At 46.7% G+C, this 24,752-nt stretch overlaps 1 long non-coding RNA gene across 1 annotated transcript; it reads right to left on the minus strand.

Moving 5' to 3' along the window:
* Positions 1-4,553: 4,553 nt before the first annotated feature.
* Positions 4,554-10,569, minus strand: LOC308200694. Its single transcript, XR_013955750.1, has 2 exons — positions 9,150-10,569; positions 4,554-6,443 (listed from the first exon to the last, which is right to left on the minus strand). It is a non-coding gene; the product is annotated as an uncharacterized lncRNA (long non-coding RNA).
* Positions 10,570-24,752: the final 14,183 nt, after the last annotated feature.

Raw genomic sequence — 24,752 nt, forward strand, 5'->3', positions numbered from 1 at the left:
GTTTATTTGTGGTAGAAGCAAGCAGTCTAAATAAATGGATGCAACTGATAATTGCTTGTAAACATTTCATTAAATTGATGGCATCTGATACATCCTTCCAACTTTTTACAGTATAAAAAATGATGTGGATGGGCCCTTTAGCACATCTTTCTTTAACAGCTTTCTTTCCAGGCTAGTTATATCACTGTGACATCTAGATCTCAATTAGCCAACAGGTCCATGACCTTTACAGACATCAGTTTTGAACTTCATAATGAAGGAATCCAGAGCATCTTTTAGCCATGCCTAGACAACTAACATGTTTATAAAATTCTGCTGTGCGTATAAAACTCCTGCTGCAATCATTTATTGTCCTTCTGTGGGGAGCCTAACTATGAGAAAGTCCATCAGGATCACAAGTCATTGACAAATACTGTTTATTTTTACAAGTTAAAAAAGAACCTCAGCATTGTAAGCTGCTAACTACCTACTTAGAAATAGGACAAATATCCATATCCAAAGTAAAGCAAGGCAAAGGATTGGTGACCCACTACCTTCAACTGTTTTTGCATTAAACTGCCTGGTGATGCCAAACATAACACCTACCACCATTGTTCAGGGGAAGATCAGAACAAATGAAGTCATACCATCTACAGTAATGCAGAACCCACATACAGTCAGACATTCCCTTTCCATCTCCACTTTTCTCCAGTGGTGACTTTTGGGGTGATTTTTCTTAAGATCTTTGCCCACAATGTCAGCAAAAGTTCCGTGACTGTATCAGTGGCACTGGAGAGCAGCTAATTCTCTTTAAAAAGGAAAATTGATCCTGAGTAGAGGTGTTTGATTTATCCTAAGTAGGAAAAAAGAGAAAAATGTGTTATACTAGCATTGCTAGTACAAGCTAAGATCAGTAATGTGAGTTTCCTTGAAAATAAAACCAATCCTCAGAAAAGGATCTGTGAGTTTTTCTGTCACATCCTGTGTACTTGTTGCTTGTGCTCACTTCAGAAGTGTGCGTAATTCACACAGGATGAAACAAGTGCTAATATCTAGTCTGTCCCAATATCTAACAGTGCTGGGTAGTTCTTTTTTCCCATTATATTTGTTCTTCAGCTGGGGAACCAAGCTAACCACAGGGTACAGGGTACAATTCCTTTGCTTTAAATTCAGGGAAAGGAGATAGATGTGAGACCATATTATCCTCTTCATATTCAACCACTGAGTGCTCTTGAGATTGCCTCAAGTCTGAACCAGTTTATTTTTACTGCTTGATATATTAGAAAGTATAAGAACGATCAAGAATCTATTATGAGGACCATATTTGAGACTTTCTATTAAAATATGAGGTCACCAGAAGACAAGAAAACGTCTTATTATCACATGTTTAAGACAGTGTAAGCAGTATTGTGGAATTGTGTGTAAGTATTGTGTGTAAGCAGGATTGTGGAAAAGTATCATGAAACTAACCTGACAGGTTACATTTTCCCTCAACTATTCTATTTCATTGCTTTGTTTTAAGTTAGCTCAAAGCAATATTTGTCCAGAAAGACCAGTCTGCCAGTACTGACCAGTTAACACCCCAGGAGGTTCATCTTTTGGCCACATGACGAAACAAACAATACCATGATGACAAAGCTTCCCTGTAAGTCAGGAGTATGTAAAAATACACTAACTACATACTGCTATAGATTTGTAACAAAAGTGATCATAGTAGTGACAGATGCATGACTATATGCTGAAGACAAGGTGGAAGAGGTGGCAGGGTGTGTTTGTTGTGTTTCTCTGAAGGGGTATAACACAGGATAAAAGGTGACTCTCGACTGTAAGAGTCATACTTCTGTTAAGCAACACTATCAGCTAAGTAATTATTGAAATATGTGAAGAACAAAGAGCAGCATTAAAACTGCCATTACAAGGCTGCTGTATCAACTGACTTGCAAATCTAGTAGCAAGCAAGGAAACTATTGCGATAAACTGAGGTCAGTATCAGAGCTCCGTCCTTTGTTTAAAGATGCACCTCCAAAGTAGTAGTAGGAAATTACTAACAGTAGTTGGATCCATGCACTAATAAAAGACAGCAGTGTTGAGAGGAAATGAGGATGGCACAGGGGAAGGGGGAGTTTTATCACTACCTGGTATGGGCTGTACCTTAGGGTTTCATATAACGTGATAGTAGCAGCTCAGCTGCTCATCCTTCCACTTCCATAAGGGCTATACCTGCCTCTCACTGCACAGCCAGAAAAATGTATTCTAAATGCATTTTGAGATAGTTATTCATAGCTGCTTTATGTTCAGGGCCAACAAATTCCCAGCAGTTATACAATATATGAGAAGCCTCCAAAGCAATATTTCTGTAGCACTGTTAGCACTGTAGTACACACAGCACAAAACACAGGAGATTAGACTTTTAACACACAATTTCTAATAGCTGACAAATAATAATCCTTGGCTTTCAAAGATTTGGCAGCAAGCCATTTAAGAATTATAGGCTGAGCTGTGAAAGAAAAATGTGTTTTGAAATCCCATCTTTATTAGTTAAGCTATCATTATTGCTATTCAATTATGGTAAAATTTGCAGCTTTCATAATGCAAAACAACACTGCAAAGTCTTCCGATGGATTTAGATGCAATGTTTCTCTATTCAGGACTGGTCCTTCAAGATATCAGGATGCCCCTAAGTACCCCCCAAACCTACTGGTAGAGAAAAATATTGGGGATGAGAGATGTAAGAACAGCACAAAGGATCAGATCATTCTGCCTGAACAGGTATGTAAGTGCACTACAGCCCTAAAGACTTCCCCAGATAGCTAGTGGCTCAAAATGACAATGAGAGCTGAGGGAGGGCGTTCAGCAATTTACAGTATCTCTAGCATATAGAATATCCAGCCCAATGGTTTCCAGTGTGTGGGCCTCCAAAATTTTTTCAGTGTTCTTTTTCAAAGGAGAACCTATACAGGCATACTGCTGTATAACATACAGATTTGCCTTCCAGAATAACTGTTCTTGAGCCTTTTGGCAGTGGTCTGCAGATCCCCAAGAGTCTAAGGACCATGGGCTGAAATACAGCTTGTAAATATGCTTGTAAAAATGTAAGCACAACCACATAGAAGGTATCAGCAGCTGTCCACTACAAAGAGATACAGAGAAAATGAAGTCCCTCAGACATGGTGTAGCCAAGCTGCTCTGCAGCTCCTGAATGTTTTGGTACTACGTATTTGAGAAAAGAGTTTTTTGGTTTTTTTTTTTAAGTAAGGCTACAAAGAAACCTGAAGGAAGCTGTCAGTGGCTGCACAAACACAGTAAAACTACAGCTCCTGGAGCTCTTCAAGGTCTCTAACACAACCCCCTGCACAGGCCTTCCTTTTAAGTAAAAGCAGCAATAATTGATAATAGTAAAAATGTCATCTCTTCTGGGTTGCTATTTGGAGAAAGACAAGCTAAGGGGATAGAGTCACCCTTTCACAGGAATAAGAAAGAAGAAAAAATGTTAATAAAAGAGAAATGCCTGATCAAAAATGCTGAGGAGGACAAGAGGTGGGATGAGGAGTGAGAAGGAGTCCTCTGTTTCAGTAATACTGCCTTGTTGATCTTCCCTCCCTCCACCATGTGGTTTCTATTTTCTTGTATTAATCCGTGCTTCCCCTCCCAACATTTTTTCATGTGCTTGCCAGTTTGAGGTCAACGAGTACTAAGAATGGACTGAAAAGAATTTCCAGGATGTTTTTTGAGACTATTAATAACTTTAGCAGCTATTCAAGCAAACAGCGTTCCATGTTCATTGTACTTCAGCACATAAGCTCATCGCCTGAGAAGGCTAATTCAGAGTTTCCTCGTGTTACAGATTGTACATATGGTCTGATACACTATGGGGTTTTGGAGACAAGATGCCACTTCCAGTGGGACACGGAAAAAGGAGCCAATACGATACTGATCAACAGGGACATTTATCAAAGGCAATGAAATTCCAGAAGCAGGACTCAATGGGGGATTTTTAAGTGTTTCCGCTTTCAGCACTTCCTAATTTCAAAACATCTGGCCACATGGCAGGCATCCTCGAAGCCCTGAGCTGTGAGATATTCCTCAACAACACACAGGAAGGCTGAAATACCTATGAGTGAGATTTGTAGAAGCCAGTCAAGCCAGGCAGGTTGCCAGAGGCTAAGAGAAGAGGTGACACTTCTGGAAATATGTGATTAAGCTTCATCAGTTCTTTGCAGAGAAAGCCCAGAGCAGCATCCCTCACCCCAGTGATGTGGGGGCTTGGCTGAGACTTAAAAGAGAAAGGTAGAGTCAATGATGCAGTGAATCAGTCAAAATAAAATAGACCCAATCAGCAATATTCAGGACAATTCACCCCAAAATTACACTGAAGCCCTGTGTAGGGCTGAATGCCAACAGGATGGTGACCTGTGCTTCAAACAGGACAGAATACCAGGGCTACCGAGGCTTCACAGGTTCTAGTACAGTGCTCTAACTGGTATATTGGGCAAAGCTGCCAAGACATAGCCAGTCTCATTCCTAGCTGTCTTCCCTGTGAGGCCCAATATGGTAGGTATGCTCTGAGAATGTCATTTTCTTTTTCTTTTTCTTTTTTTTTTAATAAGAAAAAAAAATCAGGCCTGGAATATGAGAGAGGTCAGGGAGAAGACGATCTGAGAACCCCACTGAGGGCTGGGCATGAGGCAGCTTGAAGATGCCAGGTGTGGCTGCTTACACATGAACAGATGTCTCGCTTCCAAGGGGATTAAAATCTGACCTTGAAGTGCTTAAAAACAGGGGCCACAGTCTATTTTAGAGCTGATTTTGGAAATCAGAAGGCGATATTTATAAAGGAAGAAAGTAAAACTTGCACAGGAGGAAAGGAAACACTATGCCAAATTTCAGAGTGATGTGGATGGACATAAATCATATGCTAGAGGGGGAATACTGGGGAGTTAAGCGATGAATTCACACCCAAAGACTATGTGCTTGATACAATGTGCTACCTTGGACTCCTCTTACAAATTGCAGCTTTTGGGTATCCAGAGCTTTCCAACATCTTATGAAATGAAGCAATATATATGTGTGTGTATGTGTATGTGTGTTTGTTGTTATTGTTGTTGTTCTCCTAAAGGTTTTGTCTTGTGTTTTTCTTATTGATTTTGTTTTTTCAGAGACAAATACCAAAAGGCAAAGGGATATTCTATTTCTTTTTTGTCTCCCCTCAAAAGAGGACAGGTTAGCAGACTAAAAATTGTAGACATTTATGGATTTATTTCTAAGATGCAAAGTTAGATCTGATTTTTATACAAGCATCAACACGTCCCTTCTGAGTTTTGGAAGGTTTCAACACTCTTTAAAAAAGGTAACCAAAGCCAAGGAGTGACCCAGACCTATACCTGACATGGTGAGAGCTGAAAGCAGTGAAGTATGGCTCCCGCAGAGAGAACCAGTAAGTTACGCTTCTGAAGGTAGAGATGGATTCTTCCTCCTTTAAAGAATTTATAGCCCTTTCTTTTTTCAAGTTTTCCAGGCAGCTGTGACTCTACAGCGTTGCAGACCTCTATACGTTACACCAAATTACACCAGCTAAAGTGAAAGAGAAACGATGGAGAAATTTGTCTGGCACAGTAGAATATGGCAACACTGTGGATACAATATCCTGCAATGCCGTGGAGAGGCTGCTAACTGTTCTTTGGATTTATTTTTTTTTCTTGAGGATTACAGCTAAGTTTACTGCCCATTTTCCCAACAACTCACATTTACCGAATACTGTAAATCCCAAGAGTAATTTCCCAGATAAATAAGTGTTAATTACAAAAACCAAATAAACGCGGTTCAGTCCCGTTACCACTCCCTCCATCGTCACACCGTCCTGTGCCTATTGACCTTGCAGGGCAGGGTGCTCACCGAGCAGCTGGCTGCAGCGGCCGGGGTGCCAGCCCTGGCCTGAAGGATGCACAGCAGGCACGTCCCAGCAGGAAGGAAAGGGTTACGGCATTATGGATGTGGGTTGCTGGGCTTTCCTCCAGACTCCTGCATTACCTTGGGCAAGTTGTTTAGCCCGTGTCCCGGGGGCCCAAGCTAAAAGCAAAGAGTTGGTAATCCTTCTCAGCAACTGTGTTTCTCCTGGCTTTTAAAAGAGTCCCTCAGGCCGGGGATTTTTCTTACCAGTGCATGTTCCAGCCGTGATCCCAACAGGGAGCACAAGGACTGTGTGGCTGTCTCCCCGGCAGCAGATAGCACGCTCCCACCAGAGGAGGGCCCATCCCCTGCTCCCTTGTTTCGCTCCGTGTCTCCTTCCAGCCAGTCTGACGCTCCCAGCGTTACTTACTGGTGTCACTGGAAATTTGTCGGCATTTTTTTTCTAGTGCGTGGCTATGTTTTCTTTAACTGTGGTTGAATTCCAGCCGATGCCGTTACGCGATCCGTACCTTCACTGATGATTGCAGGGGAGTTGATGTTGCATTTTCACTTCCTGTCTTTAAAAAGGAGACAACTGCATTGTTTCAAATTGCTCTGTGCATAGCACATTCCCTTCATAGTTTCGCAAAACCCAGGACAGCTTGTGAGATATGCTAAAGGTCAGCAGAAATATATTCCCTATGGGATAACCCTAGAACAGTGTCTCCATTGAAATGCTTGTGGTAAAGCTTTAGGCTCCGGTGTGTGTGTGTTAGTGCAAGTGTTCGGAGGAAGACTGGCAATGGTCATCACTTTTTGGGAGGAGGAAGGAGACAAAGCTATAGGACTGGTGCTATTGAGAGTTAATCTGGAACAGATACAGAGGAACAGATTTTACATCTTCCAGACTAAAAGAGTAAGACGAGGCGGACTCATGGTATGTGGTGGATTTCTTGAAGGTGCACCATAATCTTTCCTGTATGGATGATGGAGTCAAGACGCCTAACATCAGAGCCAGACTAGCACTTGATCTCTGTCACCCTTGATGGCCAGTCACTTCTGAGGCTTGCAGACTGAGCTAGGTATCATTCACTGAGTTGTTCTGATTTATAGCTGCAATTAATTTTATTTTAGGCAGGTGATTGCTCATTCTGTTTCAGTGACTTCCCATTACGAGATTTTGGGAGACCGCAATGGCTTTTTATGCTAATTGGACTCTGCTTCCTCAGATCCTCACACAAACATTTAGCACAAAGCAGAGACTGCTCTCTCCTCAGCCATCTGGCAGAGAAGCTGAAACCAACAATTTTCCGAGTCAAAAATCAGACATCTGAAAATACTGTTCATGTATTCTAACCCCTTATATAAACTGAGCAAGTCAAGAGGCAAGTCAGAAAATGAAGAACAGGCTGCAGGAAGGGCACACCACTCATCTTGCCCTTCAGCACCCCCAAGCAATCAGACTAAGGCTGCTGGATCAGGAACTCAAATCCGCCCTCCCTCAGAAGGGCAATACTGCCTGAAGCCCAGCATCTGCTACACCAAAGGTCAGGCAAGGGAGCTGGTTTTTTTTAATAGATTTATGCTGACAAACATATATAAATCTGTATATTTAAATCTACATAGGCAAACACACACATTTATGCCCAGGACGCAGATCGCTGTTTGCTGTCACCACATTATATTCTACTTGACTTTGTAACAAACCCTTTCTGGTGAAAATCAGTTTTAATTCCCGTAGTCTATACCTTTATCAGTCAGGGCTGGAAAGCCTGCCTTGCTGGTGTAACAGGCTTCAGCTTTCTGGGGGACAGAGGGCTTAGACAGAGCTCCCAGGAAGAAGAATGATAAGACAAATTACTGACTTGTCACACGATTCCTTCTTCCGTGTGACACAGATAACAGAGGAAACAGAGAACTCATGGCAGGTCGGGTCAGTGACACTCCGTGAGGGAAACAAAACTGAGGGCTGCACTTGAGACACGCCATTCAAAAGGACATATAGAGCATGCATGTAGTAAACCTGCATTGTATTTCAGCTCAGATTTACCTGACTAGGGCAATATAGCCCCCATAGAGTCCAGAGATGTCAGCTGTGTTTTATCCTCCAGGAATTCTGCGTTTGCATAATTTTTCCAAAGAGAAATATCCATATAAAAGAGTTAATTGGACAGTCACAGTCATAATGAATGCTGAGGGCTAAGAAACTGCCCAAGAGCGAGAAAATGAACATTTGGCAGAATATTTTTCGTCCCAGACTAGTCTCTAAATGAAAGACTGCCTTCACACAGAGGGTAACTGGAACGGAAGGGCGTGTAAACTCTATCCGAACATCATTGCAGCAAAGATATATATATTTTTATTTTTATTTTTTAATTAAACATGGGTCCCACTTGCTAGCAAACCTATTTAGAGTAGCAAGTACCTTATGGCAGAAAGAAACCCACCCTACTTCACAAGATGTATGTGCCTATCCCAGATTTTCTGTGCGTAGCCACACAAGAGGCTCAGGAACAACCAGAGACAGGGGCTTCTGCGTGTCCAGCTTCCCTTCCCTGCACTCTATGAATTTCTTAAACCAGCACCACTGCATGTTGGCAAGGGTCAGCAGTCTCCCGAGCAAACCCGAAGGGTTAAATCCCCACTGAAGGCGGTGGGGGTTGCAGCGTGCTGGGGACCTGCTGGTACCTCTCCATTATCATCGTACCCCTTCTTCGGTAACAATAAGGCAGTTATTGGAGGGAAACAACACTCCCTTTGTCAACGTGACTTTGCTGTTAGAACGGTTTTCATAGCTTAAAAAATGCCAGGCAAAATTGATCTCAGAGGAGGATATCATCCCCGTCCAGCCGGCGAGGATAGATTACCATCGGCTTTCAAAAGCAGCAGTGTATCTTTTCCATCCCCGGGAGCCAAGCAGATGGATGCCTGGATGGACGGTGTGGGGGTAGCCATAGTAACCACCATCCCACGAAGCTCCCGCTCACATTTCTCTTTCTATCACAGCTGGGGAGAGAAGCCAAGAGCCTGCTGGGGTGCAGATATCCGGTCAGACCTTCGGCTCTCAGCTCCAGCTGGGGTTTCCATTCCTCTTCGGCAATTTCCTAATCTCACCTATGCTTTGTGGATCATAAGATTCAACCCCTGGGGATGACCCCTTGGGTGAGAGGCTTCCCCAGCCAGGCAGCCCACGTTGCGGATGGACATGCGCTGGCCACTTTCTTGCCCCAGCATCAAGAAGCCCTACAGACCCCCCGTGAGCCAGACAAACACCTCCGTCTCACCTGAGCACACCTAGACTGCTGCACGGCACGTGGAGAGACGTGAGGGCTGACCCAGTTCCCACGTTCATCAAGAAGCACGGGGCTACAGGCAGCTGTGTGCCCCCACGGGAGCTGGCTGGAGGGTGCTGTCGTGCGGACACCCCCGTGGCTTGTCAGAGGGGATAACAGCCCCAGGTGCTGCCGCCTGGAAGGCAGCTGCTAGGCTTGGTCAGGGGAGAAGGCTGCTCCGCTGTTAACTGAAGGTGTTATCCATCCTTATCTTTCACTTCAGGTGTTATCGTTATTTCTATGGAGGGTGAAAGTCTTATCTCAAAGCAAAATTTACTGACTTCTGTGGCGACTCCTCCAACTACCCTGGAGGCACTCTGAAAGGTTGGAACACGTTTTATAAGATGCCTATTGAAAAGGAAATACGATGACTCCTCTTACGATGGGCTACCAAAGCTTGCATCCATTTCAGAACCGCAGATTAGCTGAGGCTGGAAGGGTTCTCTGGAGATTGTCTAGTCCCATCCCCTCATCGCTGTCCTTTCACGCAGCCTGTACTTTATCAAATTGTCTGTGAGGATATTATGGGAGACAGTATTGAAAGCCTTGCTAAATTTAAGATAACAGATACCTTGCTGTCCCCTCATCCCCTGATCCTGTCATTTCACTGAAGGCTACCAGGTTGGTCGGGCATGATCTTCTCTCCATAAACCCATGCTCATTGCTCCCAGTCACCTTCTTGTCCTCCACCCATTTGGAGATGATTCCCAGAACGACCTGCTCCACCACCTTCCCAGGGGTCAAGGTGGGACTGACTGGCACATAGCTCTCCAGATCTTGCCTCTTGCCCTTCTTGAAGGCAGGTCAGGCATTTGCATTCTTCCAGTCCTCAGCAACCGCCCCCACTTGCTGTGGTCCTTCAGAGATGATTGAGAGTGGCCTCACAATGACATTGGCAGCTCCCTCAGCACCCGTGGGTGCATCCCACTAGGTCCCATGGTCTTGTGTGTGTGTCCAGCTGGTGTCAATGTTCCCTACCTGGTCCTCTACATGAACAGTATGTCTTCCTTGCTCCAGGCTTTCCCTCTGACCTCTGGAACCTGGAATTCTTGAAGGCAAATCTTACCCACAAAAACCAAGTGGGTGACCTGTGGATGCCTCCCAGCCCCTTGCTGCAAACTTGCTTGAACTGAGAGGTTTGATTTGTTTGAAGACCCTCTGAAAACTTCAACCTAAGTCATAATCACATTAAGCAATTGCCAGCTACTGCTGTTGATTTGGTCTACCTTCAGGAGCTCAATTTGCACAGCAGCCACCTGGAATCAGTCAGTATTGCTCTGCACAACTCCACCCCCCAAACAGTTCTCCTGTTCTTGGGTCCTGGCCAAAGCAAAATTAAAGCACTTCCCATTCAGTTTTGCTAACTGCGAGAACTTGTTAATTTAAAGCTCTATGACAAAGAGTAGATTAGGTTAAGCAGCTTGTTTTGAACAGCCTAATCCAACTGCTCCCAGCATACAACTTAAAATACCATTGACTTTATTAGCATGTGCTGCAAGAGCAGCCACAAATTACAGAATGCCTTACAGCTGTCACATTGCCATCCTTCTCGCTTTTGTGAAGCTCTGGAATTGGCTAAAACATGCCAGTTTTACAAGGGGGAAGAGGGCAGGTAAAAGGGTTGGGAACCCCTTGTCATACCCTTGCAGACCAGCAGGCATCCTGCCCCTGGGGAATGGCAGGGTCTGCACAGCCGCTGCTTACCCAGCGATGTGTGCAGCTCTCCTGCCACCAGCACCTGCACCCCGCTGCCTGCTGTCCCCCACAGAGCCAGAATCAGTTAAACAACTAAAAGCCTAGATGTGTTTGCGTGTTTACTTTAGCAGGCACGCGTCTGAAATTAAGCCCCCTCACGCATTAGAGGAAGGGTTTTTGTTTGCCTTACTCTTTGTTTCTCCTCTCCCTGCTTCACCTGAGTCTGGCTGAATTACATTGGCGAAGCACAGGGGTATTAAGCGAAGAGCAATGCAGAAAAAGCCTACAAAGAAATGAATAATTCTGTATTCATAGCAGGGCTTGAATAATGTCCCTAGAACCACATGCTGGGAAAGGAGGAGAAAACCAAATATTGAACAGCTGCTCATTAGAAAAGCACCAGCCATCCCGAGCCCTGACAGAGACAGGAGTCGTGGGGGGAAGCACTGTGTGACCGTGTAATTAAAGGCTCTGTCAGAGAGTCCTGGGGGGCTGCAGTAAGGCTGTCCAGGCTTTGCAAACCTGACATTCTTTTAATGTAACTGCAAGCAATTTTCTGGGGTCAAAACCCAGGAATCCAGCCCACCCAAGCCACAAATTGTGCTGTATTTTGTTCCAGGGACACCTTCCGGGGGCAGTCAGGAGATCAAATGCACGAAGCTCTGCTGCTCCAGCTGAGGGGAGAGCTGGCAGCAGCCTGTGCTCGACGTCCTCTCACTTGGACATGGAGCTGGGGCAATGCACCCTGTGCCAGCCCTAACCTGACTTCTGCTGGTGTCTGGCAGCAGGAAAAACACCCTGAAATTGCCAGACATCAGCATGGCACCCCAGGGATGTCGGTGAGGCCGGTGGTGGGTTTCTGTGTGCTTCACATGCACAGGTACACAATTCTGCCTGGAGGTTTTAATGCAGGCACATTAATCTCTGGCTCCACTCTTGAGAACTGTAGCACTACTTTGGCAGTAAATTAAAAATAAAAAAGTCAGCTTCAGACAGACACCCAGTAAGAAAAATTTTGTGTCTGATGGGTATTTGGCACAGTCATCAGCAATTTACAGCAGAGGTCCGTAACAGAAGTATTGAGTAAATACATTACCAACCTCATCCTAAAACACTGATGGTCAGACTGACAAGCTGTGATTTCACTGTGTTTTTTTTTAGGAATACAGGTGTGTAGGTGACGTGACTGATCTCCAGAGGTTTTGGAGAAGGATGAGCAGTGGCTGATGGACTGTAATCATCTGCAGGGCTTTCTGCAGAGAAACACCAGAAAAGAAGGCATTTCATAGTCTACTGAGATATAAGGATACTGCAAATGGGGACCAGAACTTACTTTCTGAGGCTGTAGTTGACCCACAACAATTTTGACTCAGGTTAATGGAAAATTAGATTTAAATATAATGAAGTCAAAATGCAAAATGATGCACTAGAAAATTGCTAGCTTTTTTTTTTTTTTAATAGAGATTCTGCTTCCATTTTCTGTGTTTAGTTTTACTTGACAGTGCTCAGCGCTCTATAAGCTATACAAATCACCAATACCTCTGTCCTGCCTCACCCTGACTTTGGTGGGTCCAGCTGCAGCTTTTAGCCTGTGCCCTGAGCTGGGGCAGGTGCAAAGCCACCGTTCTGCAGGGGTGGCTTGGAGAAAAAAACATGCCTTGGAAATTCCCCCTCTCCAACACACGAGATGTTTTTCCTGCTTGCCTGGGGCCCTTTGAGGAGGCACACTGGTGTTCAGAGACGAGGGGCAGCAGCCTGTCTTGGCGAGGGTGACAAGGGCACAGCACGTGCAGGTAACGTGTCCGTGATGGCGTGCCAGCCTGGCTGCGATGCACATGCCCTTTGGGTAGGTAGGTGCAGTACCTCTGCGCGGGCGGCACTATCCTTGCCGTAGCGCAGTACTCATCTCGCCCCCAGACATCTCCAGTCAGCTCCCGCCTGTCTCAGCTTGGTTATCTCCTCTGAGCCAAAGCCCTGCTCCTGCCTGAGTAACCCTTGCAGCTCCAGCTCCTTCTCTCAAGGACAATAAACTTCACGCAGACATTCCTTTTTTTTTTTTTTTTTGTCTTCCTTTTACCTTCTCCCTTCCCCTTTGTTTCCTTTGTTGTAGTGAATTATGAACCTGCAGGGCTGTTCTGCACTGACGAATTTACTATGTGACTAGCTTTAATGTATGGGAATAAATACTGCACGTCCATCTGTAAGTGTGAATAAGTAGAAGTGCATATATGAATATACATATATAAAACAATATAATTGGATGTGTATATATATATACATAGCAATGTAAGTGCCTATAATTACAAGCATGTAGATATAGTGGAACAGGGTGAATCTGAAAATTTCTTCAAAAAAAATTCAACTCAGGGATTTCATTAATGTATTGAGCATCTGGAAAAACAGCCAGAATGCTCATTTCAATACCATAGTCAAAACCACAGGCTTCCTGTCGGTTCGAATAGCTGTGTGAGGCGTCGTTTCCCCGAGATAAGGCTATTTGCTCTGGGAAACAAAGGGCCCGTTTGCCCCCAGCAGCCCGGGGGCCGGTGCCGGCACTGTCTGCGGGGCAGCTGATGCCGCAACCCGGCGGAAGCAGATGGTGACCAGGCTCCCGGCACGGCTTTGATCTGCACTGGACCCGGTGATACCGCCCCGTGCTGGAGGGCTTCGCTCCTGGTGCTGAGCGAGAGCTTTCTCGGATCCCACCAGAGAGTAGGAAGCGTTCACAACACACCTGTACCCTCAAAACCTTGTGTTATTTCACGGACACCTTGGGAATCCCTGGTGCCACCATGCCTCTACCTCCTGCAGCAAAACACTCTTTACCTTCACCGTGCAACACGCAGGTGAGATCCAGACCCAGCACACTAGCTAATTAATGCAGACCAAACCCTGATAACGAGGCAGTGTGTGTGCTTCAGAGGCTCCAGCCAACTGGGCTGTCCACTGTTGTGAATCAGTTCAGGTCTAGGAGCCACCAGGCTGCCGTATTTACAGGAGGTGAGAGCTGGATGCCACAGTTAGCAGTAAGCCTGCAATGTGCCATGAGAAAAAAGGAAAAGAAAATTATCTCAGTCCAAGTCCTGAACAAATTACTTCTGTGTACATATATACCCACGGGAAATAAGCATACTTTGGAGTTTTTTGTAGAGTCCTTGAGAAACAGCATATCCGTGTTATGGTGCAACAAAACAAAACAAAACATTATCATCCGATTCTAAATCTTTGGGGCCCCAAATCCAAGCCATCTATCTATCCCTTTTCAAACAGCAAGAGAACATGAGTAGCCCACCGCCCACCGCTTCACAGGCATTTATGTCTGGATTTTTCTTCCCCTTAGAAGAGCTGCACAAGGAATATAACTGCGGTTATTAATTGCACGTGGTCAGAGCACAGAGAAGTCACCAGGCTTCTGCCCCAGGGAGGGGTCAGAGGGACGAGCCCCACTGAATGGCAGGCACTGGAGTGCCTTGTCCTGGGTTCGGGTACATTTGCTGACTCCCTGTGAGCAGGAGGAAGGTACTAATAGGACTGCTGCTGGCTCACCACCTCTGTACCTCGCCCACAGGCCCCTCAGATGCTGCATGAAATGGCCATTCTAGGATGGGTAGGACACTGTGCTCACCTTCCTCTTGTTTTCTTGGGAGAAAGATAAGTTTACTGTCAATTACAGCCATACCTGACTGGTTGTAACTTAACAAAACCAATTAACTGCCCTCAACTTCCAATTTCCTCCTTAGGAAAAAAGAAAAAGTGCCGTTTGCAATGCAACTGCAAACACCAATGTAGTCAATTTGTATCACCTGTTTCTCAAGTGAGAAAACAAATTCAGGCTATCTGCCTGATCCCAGGCTTGCCGAAGGTAACTGGAATGTTTGCTAGAGCAAAACCTGCCCCTATAGCACACCCCAGTGTAATTCCTGCCGACTTCAAACGGGTCCCAGGCTGGGCGCAATGACTCCTGCGAGCTTGGCACCAGGCTTTAAATCACTGTACAAAGTCACTCGATAAGCTGTCGGCAGTCAGAAATGAGTCATTAGTATGCTGCCAACACAGTATTCAGTGACAAAACCCAGCTGCCACTGTAGTCAAGAATGCAGTTTCTTTAGCACTACTGTAAGTCTTATTAGCATAGAAATCAAGTGTATGTATGTAATTGAATTTCTTTGTCGCATCCTAGTATGAGATTTTCCATCAATCCTGATTGTTACTAAATTTGAACTAACAGCCCATATTTGCACTTAAGCAACATCTGAAAGAGGACTACACAAAGAAAGACTTTCCTAAGTCAACACATCCCAGAAAACAGCAGCTGCGCAAAGGCAGAGGCAAGCAATATTTAATTTTCCTCCCCACGGCACCCTATCTGCTGGAAGCGCTGCCTGATGACTGCGTTGTGCTGGCAGCCTCTGCCTTCACTGGGAAGGGAAGAGCTGCCACTCAGCCTGTGCGAGAGCAGGGGCCGTTCCCAGAAGGGGAGTCTGTCTGTCTGCCTGTCTGTCTGTCTGTCAGGACTCTGACATGTGGATTGCTGTTGATTAGTCAGTGAGATAATCCCCAGTGCAGTTCCTTTTAGGTTGCTGATTAAACTGAGCTCCTGGAAGAGAAAGGAGTGATAAAACCAAAGGGGGAATACCAAAAGTGCTTGGGACTATGACTTCAGGATTGACTTCACTGAGGTAGGGGGAACTTCTCAGAAGCAAAACGAGCCTCAGAAATGCAAACACAGAGGTTGTCTCTGCAGGCTCAGGATATGCCAGGGCTGGGTGAGGGCTAACTAACATAGCTTGGGCTGAGGAGGCTAGATTTTTCATTGGTGATTTCTCTAGGGAATATATCAATCCAGATTAACCACATAGCTCTATTTTCCTATATTTTCCAAGCACAGCTGTGGCCAAAGCCACCTGACGAGGTGGAAAAAGATGGTGAGAAAGGAAATGAAATATCCCCTCCCTGTAGAGATGGTCATTGCAGACCTTGATTGGGTTGTGTTGCTAACAGCTGTGCTGTAAACTGCATGTCCCTTCAGCTCTGCTACTGCAATAACTTCACCAACATCACTGGCCAAAACCAAGCAATCTGGGTCTCCAAAGCCAGCAGCCATTACCGATCAAGCCAAGGAACCAGGTCTTATAACCCACGTGGTGGCCTCCAGGCAGCCTAGCGCCAGGGAGGGACAGGAGCTGTGCTACATCTGAGGTGCTGAGAAGCTTTGCAAAATTTCACAGTTCAATCTATTGCAAGATCCTGGCATGAATTAATTTTCCCCAAGCTGGGCAAAGAGTTTCAGGAAACACGAGTTAATCTTACAGCACTAAGGACTTTTTGCAAAGCAAGATTTTGCTCATGGTTTTTTATTTTTTTTTTTATTAAATATAGCAGAATGACTGCTAATGGTGGATGTTCTGCAAGTGGCATATCATAGTCAGATTTTCCCTAATACGTCATAATGTTGTCTGGTATTTTTATCATGAAACCAATGTCCAGTGGTGGGAGTAGGCAGACACAGAGCGGACTTCAGGGTTCGGAAGTTCCCACTGAATTTTTTTCTTTTCCAGGAATAAGCCCCAAGGTCAGGACTCTTCTGAATCAGTCAGAAGGAGTGAGCTCCTTCTTCCCCTGCCATGATGCAGCAGTATAACAAACCAAGAAATGTCCAGGAGCAGCACACAGTCTCTCACAGTATCCTTCTGGACAAAATGACCAGAATACAGTTAGATAAAAGGATAGTAAGATGGGTGAACAACTGGCTGACAGGTCAGGTCCAAAGTGTTCCTGTAAATGGGGCTACGTCGGGACTTGTCACTAATGAGGATACCCAAGGCTCCATTTTAGGACCAGTCCTCTCCAATGTTTTCATGAATGATTTGGATGTAGGACCTGAAGGTTTTTTGAGCAAGTCTGTGGATGATACCAAATGGGGTGGAGCTGTTGACTCCATAGAGGGTGGTGAGGCCTTGCAGATAGAACTTGACAAATTAGATGTCTGGGCAATCACCAACTACATGAAGTTTAACAAGAGAAAGTGCTGGATTCTGCATCTGGGATGGCATAACCCTGGCTACATGTACAGACTGGGGGGTGAGAGGCTGGAGGGCAGCCCTATGGAAAGGGATCTGGGGGTTGTGGTTGACAGCAAGCTGAACACGAGCCAGCAGCGTGCCCTGGCAGCCAGGAGGGCCACCCGCACCCTGGGGTGCATCAGGCCCAGCACTGCCAGCCGGGCGAGGGAAGGGATTGTCCCGCTCTGCTCTGCGCTGGGCGGCCTCACCTCCAGCACTGTGTGCGGTTTGGGTGCCACAGTATAAGGACATAAAATTATTAGAAAGCAGCCAAAGGAGGGCTACAAAGATGGTGTGCGGTCTAGAGAGGAAGAGGTATGAGCAGCGGCTGAGGTCCCTTGGTTTGTTCAGCCCAGAGCAGAGCAGGCTGAGGGGAGGCCTCATGGCGGCCTGCAGCTCCCTCACGAGGGGAGCGGAGGGGCAGGCGCTGAGCTCTGCTCTCTGGGGACAGCGACAGGACCCGAGGGAACGGCATGGAGCTGGGACAGGGGAGGGTCAGGCTGGGTGTTAGGGAAAGGGTCTGCACCCAGAGGGTGGTCGGGCACTGGGACAGGCTCCCCAGGGCAGTGGTCACGGCACTGAGCCTGCTGGAGTTCAAGCAGCATTTGGCCGATAAGGTCTGATTTTTTGGGTCCTCTGGGGACCCAGGAGTTGGACTCCATGATCCCTTTGGGTCCCTTCCAACTCGGGGTGTTCTATGATTCTATAATTCTATGAGCTAATTCATGTCATGAGCCACGGCCTGCAGTCTTGGTTCTCACTGTGCAGCCCTGGGATGAGGGCAGGCTGGATTTTCCCTTTGGGGAATCACTGGGAAGGAAGGGAGTGGATAGTCTGTATGTGGGTGGTATTAGCTTTCCTCTGGAGTTTCCATCCATGAAGCTGAATAATTGCACCAGCTTGGTAAAATCATGTAACCATGTCTCCCTTTGGACCGCTGTAAAACTGGCTTTTGTTCCAGGCCTGATTTATCGTTATTTCATTTTTCATGTCTCCCAGGCTTTTCTTATACTGCTTGGTTAGCACAAGCTCACTCCCTTTTCAGTTTTACACAAAATCTCATGTGTATAAGGTAGTAAGCTAAGAAAACATAAGGATTTCAGAGAAAGGACACTGATGTGATGGAGACTGCAGGGCACCATCAGCCAGGGCTGGGCGACCTCCCGCACTGCCCGGTGGCTTCCTTCGCCATCCTGGCTCAGCATCGCCAGCCAGCTGCCAGCAGAGCAGGGGGACTCAGGCAGTGCTTTCCAGAGGCAAGAACTAGCTTCAGCCAGCATCTATCGAGTGCTCTGCAGCTTCTCTGCAACAAGGTCCAACCAGGCAATTCTGCAGAAGTGTAATCCTCGCTCTGACTCTGGACCAGTTGGCGTTTTTGGCAGTAAGTGATATAAACTGGGGTACATCTGATGTCAGTGTTGCCTTTCTCAGATCCTGTTGCTAGCTATCCTCAAAGACATGTGAGAGCATTTACTCCAGCAAAACACTTAACATTAGTTGATATCGCTGCCAGTCTGTCTCTCTTGGGAAGTTTTCTCTTTATTGGCCAGTTTGCTAATTTAGTAAATATTTAGAAATCTATCCTCTTACAAAACTAGAACATTGGATAGCATTCCCTTTTGTTCAAAATTGTTTACAGAAATAGACACATTATATTAAGATTCCTAGTTAATACTCACTGGGTTAAAAACAAGAGTTCCTAAGTAAAAAGGGAGGAAAAAAGCAGGAATTTGTTACAGTAAAGTTCAACGGTGCCTTGAAGCCCACATAGCTGAAGCTCTAACAGAAAACCTGCACTGAGGGCAGGAGTTCAAAAATACAACAATGAAAGTGAATGCTCGAGACCAAATATCAAATATTAACCTTTAAAAGGCAACAGACAGATGGGAAGAGGCTGACTCCAGGGCATGGCAAAAAAAGGCAGGCTGCGCATGGAGTATGTCTGCAGGGACACGTCTCTCAGGTTAATGCTATGGAGAACACCCTGCAGGGAGTGGGCAGGCACCGCAGCCCCCAGGCAAGGGCTTCTGCTGAGACCCCACTGCTGTGCCCAGGCCCTTCCTGGTGCACCCCATGCTCGTGTGCTCTTCCTGGTGCACCCCATGCCCTTGTGTCCTTCCTGGTGCACCCCATTCTTGTGTGCCCTTCCTGGTCTACCTCATGCTCACGTGCCTTTCCAGGCAAACCCTATGCTCATGTGCCCTTCCTGGTGTACCCCATGCCCTTGTGCCCTTCCATCTTTTCAAACCCACAGCCAAGACAGTGTGCAACACCAGACAGCTGAGCTGCAAGTGGCACCTTCAGTGGGAGGTTTACAAGTGGTTCGGCTGTCCTATAGGAGATACAGCCACCTCTAGCTGCCCAGTGAACAGTCCTGAAGCAGGTACATTCACACCAACTGCAGCTCATACCACCTTTCCTTATTCATTAAATGAATGTGTTGCTATTTAGTGAACATCTGAAGCCAGCTAAAACAAAAGGGCTGGGGGAAGAGGCTGAAACAGCCCCGCTTGGCAGGATCCAGGTAGGAAGCTTTGCCCAGCACTGACATAATGCAATGGGACAGCACAAATTCGTGCTGCTGTAGACAGCAGACGGGTTTGCATGCTTCAGAGTTGAAAGGCAGCTCCAATAATTCAGCAGGCTTCAGGCAGCCTGCAGGCAGGCAATTCCACCTTCAAGTGTCCAGGATGAGGTCAGTAACTGTACACCCTGAAATTACTTTAATTACGGGACAATCACTTTCCAGTGTATTGAATAACAACCCATTTTGGCCAGGACAAACCCCAGGGACTTGGTTCCACTTTAAAAGGAAAGCTAATCATCATGGTTTACAAAGCACAGACATGGCTTCTTTGAGCCAGCTTATCAAGATGGGTCTTTATGGGACCGTAATTTACCCTCTCACAATGCAGGTCAAAGCATGAGGCTCTCAATGGAGAGACTTCCTCCCCAATGATGGACCGAGGAGGTGGGGGTATTGCCAGCTTTGATAAAGCTGCAAAGCAACGAGCTAGGAATTCACATTACAGTGCATGAAGTACCCCTTTCACCTGCCACCGCAGCCTGCCAGCGCAGAACAAAGAGCCAGCTTCAAAGGGCTGAAGCACAGTGCTCCTGCGCTGCGTAACGCCTCTTCCCCAGTGCAAGTGTTTCCAGGGAACCCACGGTATGAATCCACCACAGCTTTCTGAAGGAAAGAGAAATAATTATCCTCTCTTCTGCCAAGAGACGTGAGGCAATCCATGGGAGCTGGTGCTCTGCGGATGCATTTCTGGATGCTGAAGTTAGTCCTGAGTGCTACCGAGGAGTCCGATCTTCTTTCGTGGCGCACAAATCCCCTTCTCAAAACAGGAAAGGATCCATCCTGGCTAGCAACACCCCCTCCTGTGCTTCTGACCCTTAACATTTCCCAACTGGTTTCAAATCTTTGCATTCCTTCTGTGTTGAAAAATATCTTTTAGGAGGATTTAGACTCTTCCTCCCCGCCAGATTAGGTGCCTCCTTTGTGGTGGGCCGGAGAGGGCAGAAAGAAGGCACTCTGAGATGCACTGGATGTCTGTGGCTCCTCTGACACATGAAAACCATGACAGACGCCGGCACACGACACCAGGCTCCTGACCCCACACACTATATCTGAAAGCAGCAGCAGGTATCCTGTGATCAGCAGTGTAATTTGCAATGTGATCCCCAATATACCATCTCAGTGTACGTTACTCTGTAGGCATCAATATGACAGGGAGAATTGAAATACACTGGGGCAGCGTCTGTACCTGAATCTGCTGATTCAACTCTCAAAGCTGCATTAAGCAGCTGTAGTCTTCTAGTCCCGCAGATGTCTATTTTAATCATCTGTCTTAAAATATCAGCTGTTTTTATGCCCTGTTCTGAAGCTTAGCATCCCTCCCAGAGACAGAGTTGTTTTCTCTAAGTGCTGCTATCCAATCAAAATTGAAAACAGGCAGGAAAGAGAAAAAAAAGAACAAGTTACTTTTGTTTGCACTTATTCCCACGTGTCTTGCACAGCTTGTGGGTGAAGCACCTTGGGAGGGCGTAGCTGCAGAACCGGAGCCTGCCATCCAGATGGGACCAGTGGGACACTTTTACTGGAGGCCTGAAACATGGCCAGTTAAGGTATGAACCTCATAAGCAGTAGATTTGAGTTGGCAGAGATCTTTCTTCAGGCCTTCCTCATTCTCCTCTGTCTTGCTGGCTGAGAAACATGCTTCTGTACAGCACAGCTGTGCCTTTCCGTGCTAAAACACCCTGCCATGAGCAAGGTCAAGGGCCCTTCCTATGCTGTATTCAGAGCATCAGCTCAATGATTCTTCCACTCACCTTTCAGTTTATTTTATTAGCAAAACCAACCAAAAATGTTGTTTTTTTTTTTTCCAATAACATTTTACCCCTCTTGAAGGCTCTCCTCCCTCTCTGTGCCATGCCACCCCACGCTCTGGCCTTCCAAGGTGTGCCTCACTCATGCAGTCCAAGTATTTTAGCCATCCTCAAGGTACCAGCAAGTTGTGCAGACACAGAACCTAAGATCATCTGTAATTGTGATCATTATGGTTATTAACGACATATTATGGAGTTCACATTTAACAGGAGCTTCCATGGATGCTTGCAGCCAGAAGAGCTGAGGCCACCTCTCCACACACAACTCTTCACGGTCCTCAGAGGAGTAAAAGTGTGAAGCGTGCCATCTCAAACCCCTGCACTCTCAACCAGGGAGTGTTTCTCGTCCACAGCCCGTGTCTGTTATTCACCACCGCAAAGCCAAAGCCCTTAGCCATTCTCCTCCTGTCTGTAAGAAGGCAACACCCAACAAAGAAAGTGAGAGAAAAATGTTTTTAACATTTATTTGTTCTTGGACCTCCCTCACAGCCCAGCTAAGCTAATGAAGCTAAAATATTTAATCACCTCATGCTTGCATTATAAAGCTTTTCTGCTATGAACAAATGGAAAAACGATGGGGCTGTAAACCTGGTGTTCTGCTTCACCAAATAACTGCTCACAGTCCCTAGTTTCAAGGAACCTGACGCATCTGGCTCAGACATGGAGCAACATGCTCTCTTTCCCTCCGGTGACTCATTTAACGTCTCCTCAAGGAAAAATTACTACTACTGGAACAGCAAAAACAGCCTCCTAGGCATTGTTATGATCAGCTGTGTGGAGAGGAGCTGGCGAGGATAAAGCAGTGAGAGTGATGTCTGGGAGGGTGGGGATACCGCTGGGGTGGGAGAGGTCCGTGGACGGGCGGACCACTGCTCGTGACCATGACAAGAAGCTCCTCTTTGGCCTCTGCCGCGAGACAGTTTTGCATTTGCCCCGGCCGAGGAGATGGTTATCTTCCTTATTGCAAAAGCGGGTGAGCTGGCTCCATCCCTCGTGCCACGGTCTGCCCGGGGGAGGCAGTCGGCCTCGCTACCGGGGCTGCCGCAGCAGGCCAAGGCCAGGTGAATCATCTGTTTGATTCACGGTGATCTTCCTTACCGCGCTTATGACTTTCAGGCTGGGTTTTAGGCTCTTCCTCTGGTCAGCGAGGCCTTCCAGAGGGCAAGCCAGCCTTCTGCAATACACTTGGCTTTAGATGGGAGGGAGGAGGCTTGCCCTCTGCAGACAGCAGCCTCTCCTCACAGCGAAACAGCTAAAGTGAGTTATGGTTTCTCAGGCAGCGGAATGCAAAATTGTCAGGCTCTTGGCATGTGAGTGACTGCCCGTATATCTCAGAGAGACAGCTCACAAATCCATCGGAGGGCTTTTATGCTAATAAAGCTCTGTTTTTCCTCAGGAACTAGTCATTGCTGCCGGTTCAGAAATCTTTATTTTAGCTTTTGTTTTGAATTTTCAAAGCCTGCTTTGTCAGTGGAAATGCACATCCTCCTGACTGCGGCACAGAAAACGCTGCTGACAATTATTTTTCTGTTACAGCGTATCGCATCAGGTGGTCCTATCTCAACACAGTAGACAGCTGATGGGTGGGGAAGAGAAACTGATATAGCCTAGCCATGAGGTCTCACTGCCTGCCTGGGAAATAAAGGACACCGAAATATAACTGCGTGGGAAGGACTTCCAAGAAGAATTTGTCCCAAACCATTTCTGGAAACAGATGATAACATTATTTACCCAAATACAGGAAGCTTGAGATTGCAATGAATGACGAAAGGCAAACATGAAGAGTGAGGGGGAGAAATATGTTCTTCCCCCTAACCCCTCCCAAAAAAAAGCACAAAAGACAGAAAGGAAAAACCCACCAGCAAAGCCCCAGTTTGGAGGCCATGCTCTCACCAGCCGATGTGTCCCTCTGTGTCGAAGTGCATCTTACACCCTCGCGCTCCTGCCCGGCCCCCTTTGGATCCTGATGCCGGGGGCTCTTTCCAAAGCACCGCGTGGTGTCCCGCCAAGGAGAGTCCAGCTGCTGGGATCCTTCCCAGAAAGCAAACACTGCTGTATTCATGCCTCTCCGGCCTTTCATGAGTTAATTGAGGGTTACCCTGAAACACGAGAGCAACAAAACCCCTTCCAATGAGGAGGGATCAGGAGCTTGGGGTGTGATTCCCAGACTTCCCGCTTATTTATTTATTTGTGTTTGTGTTTGTGTAAACTTTGCATAAATCTGGATTGGTCTTGGGAGCCGGAGCCCTTGGATACAGAATCCAGCTGTTTGAAATCATGAGGAATGTGCATTCCCACCAGTGGTGTAAATCCAAAATAAAAAAGGCAAGCAGCTCAGCTAGCCGAAGGAGGGGAGAGGGCGGATTAGCTCTCACAGAGCGGCATCCCATCTCCTTGTGTATTTATTTATACTTTTTTTTTTTTTATATGTTGCTGCCTGCTCTGTAGTAAAAACAAGACTGGCTATTTTGGAAGCACAGCAACGTGAAGTGTCCCTCAGCATCTGCTCACAGCCACTGCCTGCGCTGCGGCTGAGTCAAGCGAGAGCAGCGCAGGTTCAGGGTGTTTTGTTACGGGGCAGCCTGATGGATCTGCATTCAGCTGCCCTTTATTTATCTCAGCAGCGGGAATCAGCCCAGCTGCCGTGAATCCGCTGAGAGGCTGAGGGGACCTGCACCTTACCACTGTGCATGGCTGAGCTTCCCCAAGGCCAGCACAGCTCCTCCGAGGCTTCCAAAACCTGCAGACTGCAGCCCCTTGGGTCTTGGCCTCGCAGCACACTGCCAGCACACCTCGACCGGATGTGCGATGCCGAGCACCAACTCAGTACCAGCTCCCCATTTCGATCTGTCTGTCCTCAGAAAAAATCCATCCTGTTAACTTGTTTCAGGAAGCCCAGTGCCAGCTCAGGTGTTGGCTGCAGTCCGTTCAGCCCGCACACCCAGCTGCGTGCTCAGCCTGTGTCCTGTATCACGGGCACCGAAAGTTTAACAGCGGTGTCATCACAGGGACACATCTGAGCTGGACGTGCTTGTACTACGGGGCACACCAGCGGGGAGCAGCTGCAGTGCTCAGGACCCCTGAGGCCCCAGCCGCCACCCATTGACTTTAGAATAGGTTAAATCTGTCCCCTGGGGACGTCCGATGGATATAGGATCTCTGGAGAAGATGCGAAGCTGCCTGCTACAGAGATCAGCCCTCCCCTCCCAGCTATTACTTTATCAAAGGGGGGAAAGTTAACCTGCTGAACCCTTATGTAAGCCCCAAATATATCAACAGCTTTTGAACGGTGTTCTTTCAGTCATGTCCGTGAACATCATAGCTATTATTATGATAAAAATGTTGACAATCTGCTTTGGCACCTAAATGTGGAATTGGGTTTATAATGGAACAATCTGAGACC

The sequence above is a fragment of the Anser brachyrhynchus genome (genome assembly GCF_964034855.1).
Source record: "Anser brachyrhynchus genome assembly, chromosome: 1".
NCBI classification, from domain to species: Eukaryota; Metazoa; Chordata; class Aves; order Anseriformes; family Anatidae; genus Anser; species Anser brachyrhynchus.